This window comes from Macaca nemestrina, chromosome 4, assembly GCF_043159975.1.
Source record: "Macaca nemestrina isolate mMacNem1 chromosome 4, mMacNem.hap1, whole genome shotgun sequence".
NCBI classification, from domain to species: Eukaryota; Metazoa; Chordata; class Mammalia; order Primates; family Cercopithecidae; genus Macaca; species Macaca nemestrina.
This window is the reverse complement of record NC_092128.1, coordinates 100,304,753-100,325,126: the sequence shown is the minus strand read 5'-3', so window position 1 is coordinate 100,325,126 and position 20,374 is coordinate 100,304,753. Positions and strand designations below refer to the sequence as shown.

General features: G+C 41.8%; 1 long non-coding RNA gene across 1 annotated transcript in view; it reads left to right on the top strand.

Annotated features, from left to right (window-relative positions):
* Positions 1-20,374, top strand: part of LOC105475781 (uncharacterized) — a 51,175-nt gene that overhangs the window by 26,229 nt on the left and 4,572 nt on the right. Inside the window, exons 2-3 of the long non-coding RNA XR_011622270.1 lie at positions 14,370-14,469; positions 14,969-15,057. This is a non-coding gene — a long non-coding RNA (uncharacterized lncRNA). The remainder of the gene's footprint in view (positions 1-14,369; positions 14,470-14,968; positions 15,058-20,374) is intronic.

Here is a 20,374-nt window from a genome sequence, read left to right as displayed (position 1 = left end):
TGAGGGCCCTCTTCCAGATTTGCAGATAGCTGTCTTCTGGTTATATCCTCACAGGACCAAGAGACAAATCATCTCTCTTGGGTCTTTTCTTATAAGAGTACTAACTCCATTCATGGGTGCTCCACTCTCTTGACCTAATCATCTCCCAAAGGCCCAGCTTCGTAATACCATCACATTGGGCATTAGGTTTCAACATACAAATTTGGGGAAGACAAAACATTCCATCCATAACACCTACTATTAGGTGCCTTCTCTTTCAGCACTCTCCATCTGCACAGGGATCACACATAAAGATGTTCAAATAAATTTACATTCCCACCAGGAGCATGCGGGAGCTCCAGTTGTCTGCATTCTCTCCCACTCTTGGTCCTCTCAGTCTTCTTCATTGTAGCCATTCTGGTGGGTGAGTAGTGGTATCTCACTGTGTTTTAACTTTCATTTCCCCGATGACTGATGGTATTGAGCAACTCTCTTTATGCACACATTGACCATTTGGATATTGTCTTTTGTGAAGTGCACGTTCAAGTCTTTTTTTTTTTTTTTTTTTTGAGACTGAATCTCACTCTGTTGCCCAGGCTGGAGTGCAGTGGTGCGCTCTCAGCTCACTGCAACCTCCACCTCCACCTGAAGCAATTCTCCTTGCCTCAGCCTCCCAAGCAGCTGGGATTGCAGATGTATGTCACCATGCCTAACTAATTTTTGTATATTTAGTAGAGACAGGGTTTCACCATGTTGGCCAGGGTGGACTCGAACTCCTGACCTCAAGTGATCTGCCCACCTTGGCCTCACAAAGTGCTGGGATTACAGGCATAAGCCACCATGCTTCACCCCGTTCCAGTCTTTTGAACATTTAAAATTTTGTTTTTATCTGTTAAAACAATTTAAAGGAGTCTTTCATACCATTTATTTATTAGATATGTGTATTGCAAATATCTTTTCTACCAGTTTGGAGTGCAGTGGCGTGATGTCAGCTCACTACAACCTTCGCCTTGTAGGTTCAAGCAATTCTCCTGCCTTAGCTTTCTGAGCAAATGGGATTACAGACACGTACCACCACTCCCGTCTAATTTTTTCTATTTTTAGTAGAGATGGGTTTTCACCATGTTGGCCAGGCTGGTCTCAAACTCCTGACCTCAAGTGATCCACCCGCCCCAGCCTCCCAGAGTGCTGGGATTAGAGGCGTGAACCACCGCACCCAGCCTTAACTCTCTTAATGGTGTCTTTTGATGGACAGAAGGTTCTTCATACTAAAAAAAAATGTTTATCAATTTTTTTCTTTTATGGTTAGCTTTTTTCATGGTCTGTTTAAGAAAATTTTGCTTACCCCAAGGTCATTGCTATGACCTTGCAATGACCATTGCAATGAAGGGTTTTTGTTCCTTCAAAATTCATGTTGAAACTTAATTCCTAATGCAACAGTATTAGTAAGTGTGGTCTTTTGGAGGCAATTGAGTCATGAGGGCTCTGCCTTCATGAATGGGATTAGGTGTCCTTATAAAAGGACTTGACAGAGGGAGTTTGCACCTCTTGCCTTTCTGTCCCTCTGCCATGTGAGGATACAGCATTTATCTCCTGCATTCGATCAGCAACAGGGCCCCAACTTGGGAGCAGAGACTAGGCCCTTACTTGACATCAAAGCTACTGGTACATTGATCTTGGACTCTCAGCCTCTAAAACTGTGAGAAATAAATGTCAGTTCTTACAAATTACCCAGTCCATGGCATTTTGTTATAGCAGCACAAACAGACTCAGATAGTGATAAAAATATCTCTTCTGTATTCTTTCAGAAGCCTGATTAGTTTTGTTTTCACAGTTAGATCTATGATGTCTGAAAATAACTTTTTCTCATGTAATCATCACAACTTCTCCTTCTAGTAAAACCTGTCAAATGCTTTAAAATATTTTGAAATCTTTTAATTCAAAGATGTACAGTGTCACTTTTTTTTTTTTCTTTCTTTTTTTTTTTTTTTTTTTTTTTTTTTTTTTGAGATGGAGTCTCGCTCTGTTGCCAGGCTGGAGTGCAGTGGCGCAATCTCGGCTCACTGCAACTTCTGCCTTCCAGATTCAAACGATTCTCCTGCCTCAGCCTCCTGAGTAGCTGGGACTACAGGCATGCATCACCATGCCTGGCTACTTTTTGTATTTTTAGTAGATACAGGGTTTCACCATATTGACCAGGCTGGTCTGAAACTCCTGACCTCGAGATCCGCCTGCCTTGGCCTCCCAAAGTGCTAGGATTACAGGCGTGAGCCACTGCGCCTGGCCAGTGTAATTTTCAAGTTGAGATTTGAAGGGAGGCTATATGCTATTTTTTTCATCTTGGCAGAGTTTCAGAAGTGCTCTAGGCAAGTTTCAAGGCTCTCACTAATGCACAGACAGCATCCTTCCTGCATTTCCACTCACAGTTTGAGGTCAGAACATGTTCACAGCGGCACCAGAAGCAGAGGGTAATGGAGATAAACAGCCAGTCATTATGCTCTTTGAAGCTTTGACCTTCCAATTTAAAGTATTTTTAAAAGCCTTTCAATGTAGAAATACAATTGTCCTTAGGTTGCGTTTTTTACCAAGGACTTCAAATAGTGCTTTTAAGCAAATCTCTCTGGGCTTCTTCAGCTTTTTGAGGCTCCAGAGGCCAGTGTAACCACAAGTGTGTTTTTTTTTCTGGCATATTGTGGAAGGTGTACTGCTCTGCCCCAGCTCACCCAGACCCTGTTGAGGGAGGCAGTGACCTTGCTGAGTGGGGCAGTGACCCTGCTGTCAAGTGGCCAGTAGCCATTGAGTAAATGGGCAAAGAGGACAAGCCTCCTCTTAATTTGAATTAAAACACATAGACATCTCTTATTCTGAGTAAGAATTGCCACTTTTAGAAGTCCCTGCTGCATCCCAAATCAGAGTGATACATTCCTCTACTCTCGATTGCATGTCTGCTTCCTGGCAGGTACTTTCATGTACTTTACTGCATTTAATCCTTGGTGCAAGCCCACAAGGTAGGTATCACTACTTCAGAGAGGTTAAGCAAGGTGCCCAAATTCATGTCCTAGCAATGGCAGATCTGGGGTGTGAATCCAGACCTTCTAACTTTACACCAAAGGTCCTCTGCACCTCTCATTTCTAGACAATTTCTTGAGCATGGCTCTTTCATGCTTCTATTGTGTGGATAGTTTTAAGTCTAGGATCCGTTTTTCATGCCCTTGGGAAAACTGTGAACCCTGAACTTTTAAGGAGTCTGTGTTTTCTTGTGTGATTGTGTGCACAGGGACCTTCCCTTTCCTCAGATTCAGATTTTCAAAAGATTCCATGAAATTGAAAAGTTTCAGAGTCACAGAGCTGGATGGTGATGAAGGAGAAACCCTGAGGTGGCCTTGCTGGCTGCCAGGAGTGGGCAGCCCACCTGAAGGTCGTGGGAACATTGGATGTAGCCTTGAGCTCTCAGTCTTCATCAGTGAGACACTCCTCCTGTTCCTGCTGTGTGGGGGCCCCTGGAGGCTTCCCTGGGGCTCTGCTAACATCCCTCAACTTCAGTAATATGCTTTCTTTTCTCTTGTGATTATAGGGAAGAATAATGATGCTCATAATAAATAATTAAGGGCCTTTGTAAATAAAACATAAAGTACAGAATGTTCTTCCAAGCTTTTTTCTGATTCTGTTCCCACGTGTTTCCTCTTATTGTGATATATACATCCCACAACAGTGTGCAGTCTTCAGACTGGCTAGAAATTGTGTGTAGACATTATTATTGTAATTACAGAATCTCTGGGTAGCAAGAAACACATGCTACAGTTATTTAACAGGGAGCACAATGACAAGAACTGTAGTGAAGATTACTCCACTGAAACCGGTATGGGTCAGAGAGAAAGGGAGAAGAAGGAGGGAGGGAGACGACATGAGGGGAAGATGTGAGCAAGCAGAAGGAGAAGGCATGAAGTGCAATTGGGATTATAGATTTTTTGCAAGTGAGAGGGTTTCCATAGGTGTATTGGGTGATCAGGAGGGGACCTGTCTTGGGGAAGCCTCATTATTGTGTATCACCTGGCAGAAGGAAAAAGAGCTGGCATCTGTTATGCCAAGTTAGGCATTATGTTAAGTTTGCTCAAAGTTTGGTCCATGAACTAACAGCATTGGCATCACCTGGCCGCTTGTTTGAAATGCAGACACTTGGGCCCAACTCAGAAGTCCTAAATCATAATCTCCAAGTGATCCACATGCATATTCAAGTTTGAGACTCACTGAACCAGGAGACACCCAGACACCCAGGCAGAGGGGCTGGTAATGGTGGTTACAGTGAGACATTAGTGGAAGAAGCCAGAAACCAAAATGATTGGACAGATGTTGTTGACAGGCAAATAAAGGTTTTTGTAGGGGGTGGAAATGGTTCCATCAAACTCTGGAGGTTTTATTAATCTATTTTCCAGAATATCTTAAAGATTTCACCTCTGTAAAGGGTTTCATATTTAAGTCTTTATCTTGAGTTGATTTTTGTGTATGGTGTGAGGAAGGAGTCTAATTTTAATCTTCTGCCCATGGCTAGCTGGTTATCCCAGCATCATTTATTGAACAAGGAGTTCTTTCTCCATTGCTTGTTTTTGTCAGCTTTGTGGAAGATCAGATGGTTGCAGGCATGCAGCCTTATTTCTCAGCTCTCTCTATTCTATTCCATTGGTTCATGTGTCTGTTTTTGTACCAGGATCATGGTTTGGGACCGTGCCATACATATCAATGGTGTATATGTGCCGCATTTTCTTTCTTTCTTTCTTTCTTTCTTTCTTTCTTTCTTTCTTTCTTTCTTTCTTTCTTTCTTTCTTTCTTTCTTTTTTTTTTTTTTTTGAGATAGAATTTCACTCTTGTTGCCCAGTCTGGAGTGCATTGGTGCGATCTTGGCTTACTGCAACCTCCGACTCCTGGTTTCAAGCGATTCTCCTACTCTTGCCTCAGCCTCCCGAGTAGCTGGAATTACAGGCGCCCACCACCATGCCTGGCTAATTTTTTGTATTTTTAGTAGAGATGAGGTTTCACCATGTTGACCAGGCTGGTCTCGAACTCCTGACCTCAGGTGATCCACCTGCCTCGGCTTCCCAAAGTGCTGGGATTACAGGTGTGAGCCACTGCGCCCGACCAGTACCGCATTTTCTTTATCCATTCCACCATTGATGGGAATTTAGGTTAAGCCCATATCCTTGCTACTATGAATCCTGCTGCAGTGAACATACATGTGCATGTGTCTTTATGGTAGAACTATTTATATTCCTTTGGGTAAATACACAGTAATGGGATTGCTGGGTCGAATGGTGCTTCTGTTTTTAGCTCTTTGAGGAATCGCCACACTGCTTTCCACAGTGACTGAGCTAATTTACATTCCCACCAACAGTGTATAAGCATTCCCTTTTCTCTGCAACCTCTCCAGCATCTGTAATTTTTTGACTTTTTAATAATAGTCATCCTAACTGGTGGTAAATGGTATCTCATCATGGTTTTGATTTACATTTCTCTGGTAATCGGTGATGTTGAGCTTTTTCTTCATGTTTGTTGACCACATGAATGTCTTTTTTCGAAAACTGTTCATGTCCTTTGCCCGCTTTTTAATGGAGTTGTTTTTGTCTCTTGTAAATTTGTTTAAGTTCCTTATAGCTTTTGGGTATTAGAACTTTGTCAGATGCATGGTTTGCAAATATTTGATCCCATTCTGTAGGGTATCTGTTTAATCTGTTGATAGTTTCTTTTGCTGTGCAGAAGCTCTTAAGTTTAATTAGATCCAGTTTGTTAATTTTTACTTTGTTGCAATTGCTGAGTCTTCACCTTGAAACTTTTGCCTGTTCCTATGTCTTGAATGATATTACATAGGTTATCTTCCAGGGTTTTTATAAATTTGAGTTTTACATTTAAGTCTTTAATATAGTTTTTTTTTGTTTTTTTTTAAAGACAAAGTCTTGGTCTTTTGCACAGGCTGGAGTACAATGGCGTGATCTCAGCTCACTGCAACCTCTGCCCCCAGGATCAAGCAATTCTTCTGTCTCAGCCTCCCAAGTAGCTGGGATTATAGGTGCCCGCCAACACTCTCAGCTAATTTTTCATATTTTTAATAGAGATGGGATTTCGCCATGTTGGCCAGGCTGGTCTCAAACTCCTGACCTCAGGTGATCCGCCCACCTGGGCCTACCAAAGTGCTGGGATTACAGGTGTGAGCCACCGAACCCGGCCTTTAATCTATCTTGAGTTGATTTTTGTGTATAGTATAAGGAAGGGGTCCAGTTTCAATCTCCTGCATATGACTAGCCAGTTATCCCAGTACCATTTATTGAGTAGGGAGTCCTTTCCCCATTGCTTGTTTTTGTCAGTTTTGTCTAAGATCAGATGGTTGTAGGTGTGCGGCCTTATTTCTGAGTTCTCTATTCTGTTCCATTGGTCTATGTGTCTATTTTTGTACCAGGATTATGCTGCTTTGGTTACTATAGCCCTGTAGTATAGTTTGAAGTCAGGTAATGTGATGCTTCCAGCTTTGTTCTTTTGTTCTTCCAGCTTTTGTTCTGAGGATTGCCTTGGCCATTTGGGCTTTTCTTTGGTTCCATATGAATTTTAAAATAGTATTTTCTAGTTCTACAAAGGATGTTATTAGTAGTTTGATAGGAATAACACAATGAATCTGTAAATTGTTTTGGGCAGCATGGCCATTTTAATGATATTGATTCATCTTATCCATGAACATGAAATGCTTTTCCATTTGTTTGTGTCATGTCTGATTTCTCTGAAGAGTGTTTTGTAATTCTCATTGTAGAGATATTTCACCTCCCTGGTTAGCTGTATTCCTAGGTATTTTATTCTTTTTGTGGCAATTGTGAATGAGATTCCATTCCTGATTTGTCTCTCAGCTTGGCTTTTGTTGGTGTATAGGAATGCTAGCAATATTTTGTACATTAATTTTGTATCCTGAAACTTTGCTGAAGTTGTTTGTCAGCTGAAGGAGCTTTTTGGCTGAGATTATGAGGTTTTCTAGATACAGGATCATGTCATCTGCAACACAGAGATAGTTCGACTTCCTCTCTATTTGGATGCCCTTTATTTCTTTCTCTTGCCTGATTGCTCTGGTCAGGATTTCCAATACTATGTTGGATAGGAGTGGTGAAAGAGGGCATCCTTGTCTTGTACCAGTTTTAAGGAGAAGGCTTCCAGCTTTTGCCTGTTCAGTATGATGTTGGCTGTGGGTCTGTCATAGATGGTTCATATTATTTTGAGGTATATTCCTTCAATACTTAGCTTATTGAGGGTTTTTAGCATGAAGGTATGTTGAATGTTATCAAAAGTCTTTTCTGCATCTATTGAGATAATCATGTGGTTTTTGTCTTTTGTTCTGTTTACGTGATGAATCACATTTATTGATTTGAGTATGATGAACCAATCTTGCATCCCAGGGATAAAGCCTACTTGATTGTGGTGTATCGGCTTTTTGATGTGCTGCTGGATTCAGTTTGCAAGTATTTTGTTGAGTTTTGTCCCAGACAGAAGAGAGTATGGGAAAGTCAGGTATTCCAATGAGCCGGAGGTGAGGAGGAAAAGGGATAGGTGACAAAGGCTGAATGTGCAGGGATATTGAGTGTATATGCAAGTTCAGAGTTCAGAGGATATTGACTAGATCATTTGGCCTGGGTGTGATTTCCTGTGTCAAAGGGATCCGAGATCAATTTGTGTATGTAAGATAGGTAGAATGAGGTCAGGGTGTAAAAGCACTTTACTTCTGGATTGAAAAGTATGGACCCTGTTCAGTGTGAATTATGGATCCAGGATTCTTTATACACATGATAAAAGCAAAGCTTAATGAGTCTAAAAATTAAGGTGTACATCAAAGTGTGTAGGAATAGTATACAAGTTTATATCCCAGTCCTGCCACTTATCAGCTGGCTGATCTTAGGCAAGTGATTTCAACTCTTTGGACTTTAGGGCCCTCATCTGTGAAACAGTGACAACAATAGCACCTCCATCAGAGGCTGATTGTAAGGAAAATAAAGTTTACATATATGATGTCTTAGAATTGTTCCTGGAATGGTTAATTCCAACAGTTATTATCATTATTATTGTATACCTGGTTGCAGAAAGTAGACTGAAGGTGGGGAAAGTAGAAATAGGGTTAACAGTTTCCAAGTTTCAGAGGAAGTCAGATTAAGTTGGGAAGAGAGTGGAGGCAGTCATTGTTGGAACTCGTCTCAGTACAAAAACAGCTGATTTCATCCCTGTGTAAGCAGCTATCCTGTTTACCAAAGGCACTAATAATAACCAGCCCTTGCATCTGTTCTGCATATCACCCTGCCACCCCTCCAGCTCACAGAGTGCTGTCCCACGCATATCTCGTCTTCCTCCTCTTTTTTCCCTGCTCCAGGCATGGGGTCAGGTCAAGCACACACTGAACAGGTGGGTGGTAGGGTAAGCAGGAAAGCATGTGTCCCTACTCCAGGGGTCAAAGGAAGTCTTGGCTCTGCCTGGGTCCCTGAGACTGCAGGCAATTCACTCACCTGCTGTGACCAACTGTGTCAGTAGAGGAGAATATCACGGGTCGGCATCAGCCCTCCCTGGCACTGACCTGCCCTGGAGGCTCACTTGTATCCTACCTCCCGCAGCTCTCACTCTTGAATTTATGGGGATTTAAAGGGATTGACAACTTCTCCAAAGTTGTTGGCTCTGGGAGGTTTAACTGGTGGCTTTATTAGTTTGAGGATAAGGCATGTAGCTCAAAAAATTTACCTCCTTCCTTCCCTCCATTGTACTAAGTAGAATGGGTTGACAAGCACCTCTTTTAAAATGGGAATATCTCTCGAGGGTAATTGTTAAACTTAGAAATAAGTTACCCTTTATTATGAATTACTATAACCAAGTAATTTCCTATCTGCCATCAACAACATTAAGGGAAGAGCAATAATGTTGGATGGGGGTGGATGCCAGAAAGAACAACAGGATGATTTTGTAGAGTAAGGAACTTACTGCACGCTTAGGGGGAGAGTGGGGGGTCCTGAATGGAGCCAAGAAGTCAAAGGGCTTTATGCAGAGGGGAAGAATGTTAAAGAGAAGGCAGCAGGAGGAGGGATACAGGTCACAAAGTGAAACAGAATGGTCCCAGTTGAAGTCTTCTTGACTATGGAACTAAGCCAATAGCGGATAGAAAAAACTACCTGAACGTAATTGCAAATAATCTCCTGGGATGCTTTAGCATTTATGGCATAAACAGATAATGCTTTGTTTGCTGAATAAACTCAAGGTATCTCATTGGAGACCCATAGCCCTCCCCAGTTGAGTGGAGCCAAACTTTATGCTTACCCTCCCTCCTTCACTTCCCTGAATGAGCTTTCCGCTCCAGTCAGAATGTTCTACCTCCACCCTGTGGGCAGGAGTGCTCTACTCCTTCCTCTTTGCCCAGTTACACCTGCTTACTTCAAGCCCAGCAAAAGTTCTGTCTCCCATAAAGTCATTCCTAATGCTCGGCCACAGTGAACTTCCTTCCAATATTCTTGCTTATTTATTGGAACTGGGTGGTTTTTTTGTTTTGTTTTGTTTTGTTTGTCATTTACTGCCTTACTCATTTACATTTATGTTTTGAAAGAGAGTGCTCTTTTACATTAAAAATTAATATATGCTCTGCTAATCGCAGAAAATTTGGAAAATACAAAAAGCCAGAAAGCAGAAATTAAATCACTCAGGAACCATTAAATTCTAGTATTCTTCCTTCCATCTATTTTTCTCTTTATGCATTTCTTCTTCACTTAGTTAATATTATGGACATATATAATATGCTCTGGTTTTTGTATAAATAACATTTATTTTTAATGATTATAAAAGATGGTCTTTTGAAAACACAGAAAAGTGGGGGGAAAAAAACCTCAAATCTCCCAGATTTCCAATATCTAGAAATAATTGCTTCATACATTTTGATATATTTCTTTGTAGTCTTTTTCTCATGTATTTTTACATACTTAAGGTCATATTGTGGAGATCATACTGCATGTATTTTAAATTCTACTTAACCCAAAAGTGTTAACAGATCCCGATGCTATGAAGAAAGATCTAGTGAAAGGTAATATTTGTCCCTGGATGGTTTACTAAATTTTCCAAATTGAAAGACTCTGTGATGATTTAAAATAAGTTTTGAAGATGCAAAATATCATTATTCAAGTTGCTCAGCCATAAAAGTGTCCATTATGTTGTTCTGTGTAATTCTGCTTTTATAAAGGGAAAAAAAGACTTTTTGTTAAGTATTTCTTCTGGCATAGTGTTCCAATCAAGTGAAAACTTAGCCATTGTTAGCAAGTCCTGGAAGAACAACAGTAGTTATTGTTTTAAACAGCCATCAAACAAGTCAAGACATTCCATCTGATTTGTTGGGTGGAGACTGGTTCAAGAAACATGTACCCTTATACCGAGAAAGGGAGAAAGGAATATGACTAGTTAATTAAAATGACACAAGGTCAAACTTTGTCCCGAGACCTCAGGATCTATCTGGAAATACATAATTCAAAGAGATTCCTGAAGTTGGGGTGCAAACTGAGTAAGAATAGATCTTATCCTTTTGAACTACAATTTTCCCTTTCTTGCTATACCAACTTTCATTAATCTTTGATTTGGTTAGAGTATCTTCAAATAATTTTTTTCCCAAAAAATCTACAGTAGAGGTTTCTCTTATGAGTAGTTGAGCATCCATTCATTCAAAATATTTATTGAAGTCACTGTATGGTGACCTTATCTTTACTCCTTCAACCTGAGAATACTTAAAGGGTGCAATACTACTTTTAGGCAATATATGCTCCAACTTAACATGGAATGTGGAAGCAAGAGGCCTCAAAATAACCCAATTATTTTTCTTTTTGAGAAAGGTCTCACTCTGTCACCCAGGCTGGAGTGCAGTGGCACAATCATGGTTCACTGCAGCCTCAAACTCCCAGGCTTGGGTGATCCTCCCACCGCAGCCTTTTGAGTAGCTGGAACTACAGGCATGTGCCACCAAGCCCGGCTAATTTTTTGGTATTTTTTGTAGAGATGAGATTTTGCCATGGTCTCCAGACTGACTTCTAACTCCTGGGCTCAAGCAATCTGCCCGCCTTGGCCTCCCAAAGTGCTGAGATTATAGGCGTGAGCCACTGTGCCCAGCCCCAATCTTTTTATTTTATTAATATTATTTTTAATCCATAACAGTAAAAACAGAGACATAAAGAGCTTGTATTAGTCAAGGTTTTTCAGAGAAACAGAAGCCCCCCTCTCTCTCTCTGTCTCTCTCTCTATATATATACACACACACACACACGCACACACACACACTATATAGTATATATATACACTATATATATACTATATACTATATATATACTATATATATAGAATATTAACAGATCCTGATGTTATGAAGAAAGATTTAGAGAAAAGTAATATTTGTCACTGGATGGTATACTAAATTTTCCCAATTTAAGGACTCTATGATCATTTAATGTATGTTTTGAAGATGCAAAATATCATTATTCAGAGAGAGAGAGAGAGTGCGCGATTGTTATGAAAGATTGGCTCCTGAGATAATGGAGGCTATGAAGCCCAATAATCTGCCATCTACAAACTGGAGGCCCAAGAAAGTCAGTGGTGTCATTTGTAGTTTGAGTCAAAACCTGAAAGGATAAGGATCAGGTGAGCAAATAGTATAAATCTTGGTTCAAGTCTGAAGGCCTGAGAACCAGGAGCACCAACGTCCGAGAGCAGGAGAAGATGGATATCCCAGCTCGAGCAGAGAGCGAAGTTACCTTTCTGTCATACTTGGGTCCTCAATGGATGGGATGATGCCCACTTGTGTTGGTAAGGGAGATCTTCTTTATTCAGTCTAAAGATCCAAATGCCAGTCTTTTCTGGAAACACCCTCACAGATATGCCCAGAAATGTTCTACCAGCTATCTGGGCATCCCTAGCCCACTCAAATGAACACACACAATTAACCATCCCAGATATATTCTGCACCAGCCTTTGTTGCTGTCTTCTGGGGCCGAGTTCAAGCTCCAAAGTGTCTCTCTAGACAGATTTTGTCTCATTCAAACTTAAGGAGGACTAGGGCTAGAGCCTGGTTCCCAACTGCCTCAAAAAGCTTTTTAGGCTTACGCCATGGTAAATGAATCCCTCTGTCAGGATTCAGGACTAATATTACTTTCAGTTGAGAGCCCTGGGTCACAATTTGTACGGATGTTTGCCTATTTGATTGGACTACACTTGTGGATTTCTTTGTCAGACTATATGGATTGGACTTTTTTTTTTTTTTTTTTTTTTGAGACAGGATCTCATTCTGTTGCCCAGGCTGGAGTGCAGTAACACTGTCTTGGCTCACTACAGCCTCAACCTCCCGGACTCAAGCGATGCGCCCACCTCAGCCTCCAGATTAGCTGGGACTACAGGTGTATACGATAACGTCTGGCTAATTTTTGTATTATTATTTTGTAGAGATGGGGTCTTTTCATGTTGCCCAGGCTAGCCTTGAACTCCTGAACTCAAGCCATCTGCCCACCTTAGCCTTCTAAAGTGCCAACATTACAGGCGTGCGTCACTGAGCCTGATTGGACATTGTAAAATATCAGCCCAGTGAAGGGGCACAGATGCCAAATGAACACCCAGATTTTTTTTGCTACTGCAAAAGCTATAACGTTACACTCCTAGGAGTTACCTGGTTTTACTGTGCTAGAAAAGATTTTTCTGTTGAAGTAGAATTACATACCTGGAGAGGTTAAATGTAGGCAGAGATTAAATGCCCATTATCTACCAATTCAACAGTCCAGTTTGGCTGGTCAAAAAAGCTGGAGGTAGGGACTGGGCTTGATGCCTGACTGTGGATAACAATGACTAATAAAGAGGTGGTTGTATAATAGTTACTGTACTGATTGAAGCTACTATTTACACTTGGTATGTTACTCTAGGTCTGCTATTGCCTCTTCTTCCTTATTCTTTAAGAAGTAGATAAAGAGCTCTTTGCTTTTACTTAATATGACATGTAGTACCTCTTTTATTCTGTTGCAGGGATATTTGAGCTCACTAGAAATAGGGTCTTGATCCCTAGCACAATGAGAACAGCTCATTGAGATTCAAGTATTTTATTAAATTTATGACATCTTAATCATGGCTCCAACTAAGAAAGTGACTTTTACTGTCCTGAATAGCATACAGAAAATGCTATTCACAGTCAGCTGGACCTTGAATCAGAAGACAGTCAACAGCCCCACTTCCCAAATGTCTTTCTTGAAGGGTACTTGGGCAGCAGTCCAAAGAGCTACTTTACAACAGCCAAAGACACGTTGCTAACCTTATAGCTATAAGCTACAAAGAAAGAGCCCTAACGCCTAGTTTGCCTCTTTGGATACAGTGAATCACACATACACATTTTATTAAAGCACTTGTGATACTTCATTGGACAACCAGGCCGATTTAAACACCTCCTCCACCCCACCCTGTAGTAAAATGCCTTGAAAGCTGCCTAGGGTGCATTAACACAATCTCTGGCCTTAAGCCCCTTATCCCCTTCAGACCCTGAGAAGTTACATGTGTTCATGACTGATTGCCTTGGTTCATTCTGTCCTGCTGCAACAGAATACTTAAGACTGGGTAATTTATAAAGAAAGGAAATGTATTGGCTTACAGTTGTGGAGGTTGGAAAGTCCAAGATTGAGGGGCTAACATCTAGTGAGGGCTTTCTTGCTGCATCATCACACAGAGGAAGGTGAGAGGGCGAGAGGGGTCAAGAGATCGAGAGAGAGAAGAGAACTGAACTCTTTCTTTTGTAACAAGCCTAGTCCTTCAATAACAAACTCACTTCCATGATAACAGCATTAATCCATCCATGAGGGCAGAGCCCTCATGGCCTACTAACCCCTCATTAGGCTTCAACTCCTAAAAATATTGCATAAGGGTTAAGTTTGCAACACATGCTTTTTGGAAAACATATTTAAACCACAGCACTGATCTTATAGATTATTGAAATTTTTGGCAATGAGATTCTGCTAGTATTTTTTTATCTTTAAGTTTTTGCACTTTGAGACTTCCTTCCATTGCTAAATATTTCAACCCTGTTTCTGAGCTCTAACAGGGAGAGACTGTCTCGCTAAAGAAAAAATGTGACACTCTAACCTGATAACCCATCTCATTCTCTCTGAACCAAAGACCTTTGAGGTGGGAAAATGTCAAGAAAACTCCTATGAAATGGAAATGGTACATCCAATTGCAGGCCAAATCTGGCTTTCAAGTCCTGAGCAAAATTCATGAGCAAGTGGCTGTTCACATCTGGTGGCTTGTAGGAAGAATCCATTGAGTGTGTTAGGACCCTTGTGTCTCTATCCCTAACCACTTTCCTTCTTTTTTCATCCCCACCTTGACTCCAGTAGGTGGCTGGGAAGGTTAACCTGGGTTGGGAACAACTTCATGGACATAAATTTGGATGATTTCTGCCCTGTGAAGTCATTTCATGGTAATTGCCACAAGGTAGGTGACTGACATTTGTGTGTGTGTTGACTTTTCTATGCTTCCTGCATGTTCTTCTATGATGGGGACGTGGTTGTGGCATTAGGCCTATGTAGCAGGTTCCCTCTTCTCTATAGTAGGTCCTCCTTGATCTGTGAAGGTAGCCTGGTGGCCTTTGGTGGTAGAATGATGACTTCCTCTCTGTACATAGCTTTTGCTGAGGGAAAAGGTGGGATGGTCTGGATCAACCCAGAGTTGTATTGGGTGTGGGTGGAGCTGAAGGTATGAATTACCTTTCTTCCATTCCATTCCAGATATAGGTAGAGAATAAAGAACAGCTTTCTTTGGGTGACTCAGGCAATGGCCTGTTATGTGAACTTAGAGTCACCCTTAACTTGAACTGGAGGGGTTTTATTAATATTCTGCTCTCTTAGACAATGGTACAGGAGTAGCTGTCGTCTAGCAATGGTACAACTACTTCCCTTGGTTCCATACAACCATATTCCTATCTTCTGCCCAGATGATGCCACTGGCAACTTGATACAGAAAGTCACCTTAAACCAGACTCAGACTGGCACCATGTGACCCCAGGACTGATTTTTCTGCGAGGTAAGCAGGCCCTCCCTTGCTTTTTCCTTGGACCTAAAACTGCCTGTTCCCTGGGAGTTATACATGACCTTTGACAATGACCCAAGCCCTGATAGCAGCAGCAACATCTTAGCCTCTAGTGCCAATCCCTGTATTCCCCAGTCCCTGAAAATATTCATATAATAAATTCCCCTAACTATTCAACTCTACGATTCAGAAAAATCTTGTTCCAAAAGCACATGGAATATCTGTGCCCCGGAGTGAAAGAATTATGGCATGTCCATATTAATTCACTGTGACTCAATTGAATATCATGTAGGATTATGTTCTGTTTAGGCAGCTCATTTAAACTTGTTCAACTTTTAGAGAGCTGGCTTAACTTCTGTTCCTCAGTCAGGAGTAGTTCTAAGTTCTATTTCAATGCTGGTTATTCCAGAGCTGTCAGAAAATTAGACGTTTTATGGTCTAAAAATAAATATAATAAGTTTCCTTCTTCAAAAATGGCAGAACAGATTTTATACAACTGTTCCACCAAATTTACTGCATGACACTGGGTTTGGAAAGTCTCAGAAACCAGAATAAAACCATGGAAACTTTGGGGTTGGAAAACAAGGGCAAGAATGGAAAGTACTTCATTTCCTTCCTTGTGCGAAGAAAGATAACATTAGCTCGGTGTGCTGGCCAAGAGGTGTGCAAATGTATGGAGTGTTTCTGGAATCCACATTGGACCACCACCACCACCACCACCACCACCACCATAAACAACAAAACCCCAAAACAAAAACAAAAAAACCCCACAACCCTCAGGAATGCAAAGACAATTTGTTTGCAAAGTTTTCCTTGGCGTTTCCCCAAATTTATCAAGAATGACCTCTATTAGCAGCCAGACTCTATTACTTATTATCACCATCTAAATCATTAGACTGGTGTTTCCTAAAGGACATTCCAGGAATTACTAGCTCTTAAAGATAGGTATTACTGGCCAGGCACAGTGGCTCACGCCTGTAATCCCAACACTTTGGGAGGTCACGGCGGGTAGATCATTTGAAGCCAGGAGATGGAGAGCAGCCGAACTAATATGGCAAAACCGTGTCTCTACTAAAATTACAAAAAGTAGCTGGGCATGGTCACATGCGCCTGTAGTCCCAGCTACTTGGGAGGCTGAGGCGGGAAAATCACTTGAACCTGGGAGGCAGAGGTTGCAGTAAGCTGAGATTGCGCCACTGCACTCCAGCCTGGGCAATAGAGCTAGACTCTGTCACACACGCACGCAAAAAAGATAGATATTATTTAAAGAAACGCTTTCAAGGTAAAAGAAGTTCAAGAAATACTGTCTTAAACATGACTTTACAGGTTTGTTGATTTCAGGACCTCCCAATGTGCTGCTATGCAATGCAAATATCTAAGTGTGAGATATGGAATGTAGTCTGGGGACTCCTTTTTCCAGCAACACAGTGAACCAGCATCCTAAAAAGAAAATTATCTTCACAAAACACCTCAGAAACTCTGGACAAAATACAGAATTGTATATACGTGCTTGAGCAAAAGTAGAGGAATCTTCATGGGAAAAAACAAAGAAGAAAAAAACTGGACCAGTAAGCTAGTTATGTGTCTGCCTGTCTAGTGGCAGGCAGGGTAAATAGGTCTAATCTCTCTGATTTGCAAGCCCACATTTTTCAAGAAGAAGGTTATAATACTAAACTATATATGTGTAGTGCTTTTTAAATTTACAAAGTACTTATCACTAACATTAGGAAAGTGGCAATCGGGACATGACTTAACCTGGAATGCAGATGTCCTGCCCCCAGTCCCTCACACGATGTTATTTATGTATGCAAAACATACAGAAATGTAAGTGGCACAGGAGAAGAATAAATATCTACTGGTTTTGCCAGGCCAGCATTTGTTTTTTCTTCCTTCTGTTAAAACCTCCCGGTTTTGCTCTGGGGAGCTGTCCTTTTGAATATAGTGTTGTTGGAATGGTCAATCATAGTGCTGAGGGGCAGTCATAGGAGCCAAGTAGAGCCTCTTACCATGGGTTTGAATCTTGGGAGCAGGATCTCAAAGTGGGGTAAGGCAACATCTTTAAGCTGTTGCATCCTTGATTCTTATGGACACCTTGGTTCTTATCTTTTCTGAGGCTACTGCATTTCATTGAATTCTGTGATCCAATCCATATGCTTTCATTAGTTTTATTTCCTCAACTTAGCCAGAGTTTGTTTCTGTTGCTTGCAATCAAAGATCTCTAACAGGTTAAAGTTATATCTATACAAATGTAGAGGATGATTATTATTATACATTCATGTGAACCACTGAATTTTTTCCTAATTGTCCTACATTTTGCAGAATGGTAGTATGTGAAAAACTTCTCCCAGGGTCAGGATTAGGGTGAGTCAGGGTGGTGTCTAGGGTGCAAAACTGAAGGAGGTGGGTACTCTCGGATTCTTGCAAGAGTGGAAGAGGTACTTAGGGGCAGTTATTTCTTAAGGGCCCGAGAGAAGCACTTACCTCTGCATTAAAGTGAGCCAACCCTACAATGTACGCATCATAAGCAAATAAAAGGTTTGGAAATCCCCCATGAAGTACATGAAGTATCCTTACCTCCATTGCCTGTTCAGAGATTGCCCCTTGGAGAGGGAGGAGCAGACATTATTCCAAAGAGATTTTTGATATGAGGGTCTTGCGAATTTCTTTTTAAAGTTTCATACATTTATTGAGAATTATTTTAAGGGGAGTGGTTCTCAACTCTGGCCACCCAGTAGAGTCATCCAAAGAAATCTTACAAAACATCCAAAGCTTTGGTCCCACCCTCCAGAAAATTGAATCCGTGTGATCTGGGGAGGACCCGGTGGATCAGCTCCCCAGGTGATGATCTCACGTCCAGATGGAGTTGAGAACCAGTGCTGTGAGTACACTGCATCATCTACATTCCCTGGAAGCTCTGAACTAGGCCCATAGCAGAAGCCTGGAGCCATAGGGACGGGGCAGCTGAAGAGTTACTTCCATATCATAGGATAGAATTAAAAATCTAATTCCTCTCTTACTAGATGTATGACTTGAGCCAATTACTTAGATTCCTTTTCTGTACAATAAGGATAATGATGTTTCCAAAACTAACAGTATTGGCTGGGCATGGTGGATCACGCCTATAATCCCAATACTTTCAGAGGCCAAGGTGGGAGGACAGCTTGAGGCCATGAGTTTGAGAACTGCCTGGAAAACATAGTGAGACCCCATCTCTATAAAAAAGTTAGCCATGTGTGGTGGCACATGTCTGTAGTCCCAGCTACTTGGGAGGCTAATGTGGGAGGATCACTTGAGCTTCGAAGGTACAGGGTGCAGTGAGCCACTCCATTCTAACCTGAGTGACAGAGCGAGGCCCTGCCTCAACAAACTAAACAAAACAAAACCAAAACCAGAAACCTTACAGATACGCTGTCCCAAAAAACAAACAAACAAAAAACCCAAAAACATACAGTATTGTTGTAGGGATTAAGTGAAGTGACATGTGTGAAGCACTTAGTGCAGTGTCCAGCATGTTAAAAAATGCTAGCCTTCAATTTCATCCCAGGTACCCCAGGATTAAGTTAGGCTAGGTACCCACTCCCTGACAAGGCACAGAGGTTCTCATGTGTTTCTGGGCACTTATGAAGTAAAGGGTGTTCCTTTAACCGGGTACCACTGAGATGTGCAGCACTCTGTGGCTGCAGACCCTGAGTGTCAGTGTGCATCATTTCCTGATAGGTACGAAGGCTTTTCCTGGGGTAGCAGTCCCAAAAGCACAGTAGCTTCTGACCTGGGAGTCTGGCACAGTTCCAGCCAAGCAGCTCTGTAGAGCTGAGGAAGCGAGGGCCAGTGGGACTACTTACGTTTCTTTCTAGCTGCTCCCTGGGCTGTAGGGCAGCCTTCCTCCCTTGGTTTCACTTTCTTAATTTCAGTCTCTAAGGCTCAGCCTTGAAACTCCAAAGCTGATGCAGGTCGCCCTCTCTAACCCCTGTCGGAAATTTTGCACAGGGGAAGGGAACTGAGGAAGTCACAGAAATTCATGGGGGTGCCAGGCCCACACATACCTGCCTGTGGGCTGAGTGGATTGGCAATGACAATGGTGACAGCTGACATTTACTGATGCTGTGTTCCAGATGCTACGTCTCCATTTCTCAGATGAAGAATCTAAGTCTCAGGGCCTCATCCAAAACCATACAGCTGATAAGCAGTAGAGTTGGGATCTAAGCTGAGGGAATTTTACTCTAGAACTCACAGTATTAACCACAGTCCTCTCTTGGCTTATATTTCTAAGGCGCATGCTGTAACCTTTTTTTTTTTTTTTTTTTTTTTTGAGATGGGGTCTCACTCTGACACCCAGGCTGGAGTGCAGTGGGGCGATCTTGGCTTACTGCATCCTCTGCCTCAGAGATTCAAAGGATTCTTCTGCCTCAACCTCCCGAGTAGCTGGGATTACAGACACATGCCACCATGCCCGGATAATTTTTTGTATTTTTAGTAGAGACGGGGTTTCACCATGTTGCCCAGGCTGATCTGGAACTCCTGACCTTAGGTGATCTGCCTGCCTTGGCCTCCCAAAGTGCTGGAATTACAGGTGTGAGCCACCGTGCTCTATCTATAACCATTCTTTTTTAGGGAGGTGTGGTATATGGCACTACACTGGATCCGTAGTCAGGATTTGAAGAGGGGAGAACAGACCAGTATAATTCTTCAGTATTTGCTTGTGAAGGCACCATGCATTGTGCTCAGTAGTGGTGACTGGAGAGAGAGCTGGGAGGGGCACAGGCAGCAAGGTCCCTGCTTAAAGACAGTTATCTAGTTTGGAGAAACTTAGCTGGATAGTCAATTCTTACATGCATTTGGCAAGCACTTACATACACTGTAAAGACGTAATGCGTCTAGCTCGTTAGAGGATGGGCTCTGGAGTCAGACTCCTGGCTTTGAACCCCAACTTTCTTGCCATTTTCAAATGACACTGGAGAAGTCGCAAAACCTATTTCTGTCTCAGATTCCTCCCCAGTAAAAGTTGGATATTAATAGTACCTCCTTTGGCTTGATATGAAAATTCAATGAGTTGATACATGCAGAACATCTTAGAACAGTGACTAGCTTAGAGTAAATCTTCAGTAATTGTAAACTATGATTATACTATGTTTTTGGCACTGAAGCCACGTCGTGGTGAGTAAGACAGTGCCTGACCTCAAGAAGCTCAGAGTCTAGTAATGGAGACAGGTAAACAAATACTTGCAAAGTGTGTGGTGCAAGAGAGGTGTGATAGGTGGGCAGGAGCCTGCAGCAGGCACATCTGACCCATCCTAGGTGTGTATGGTGCAGA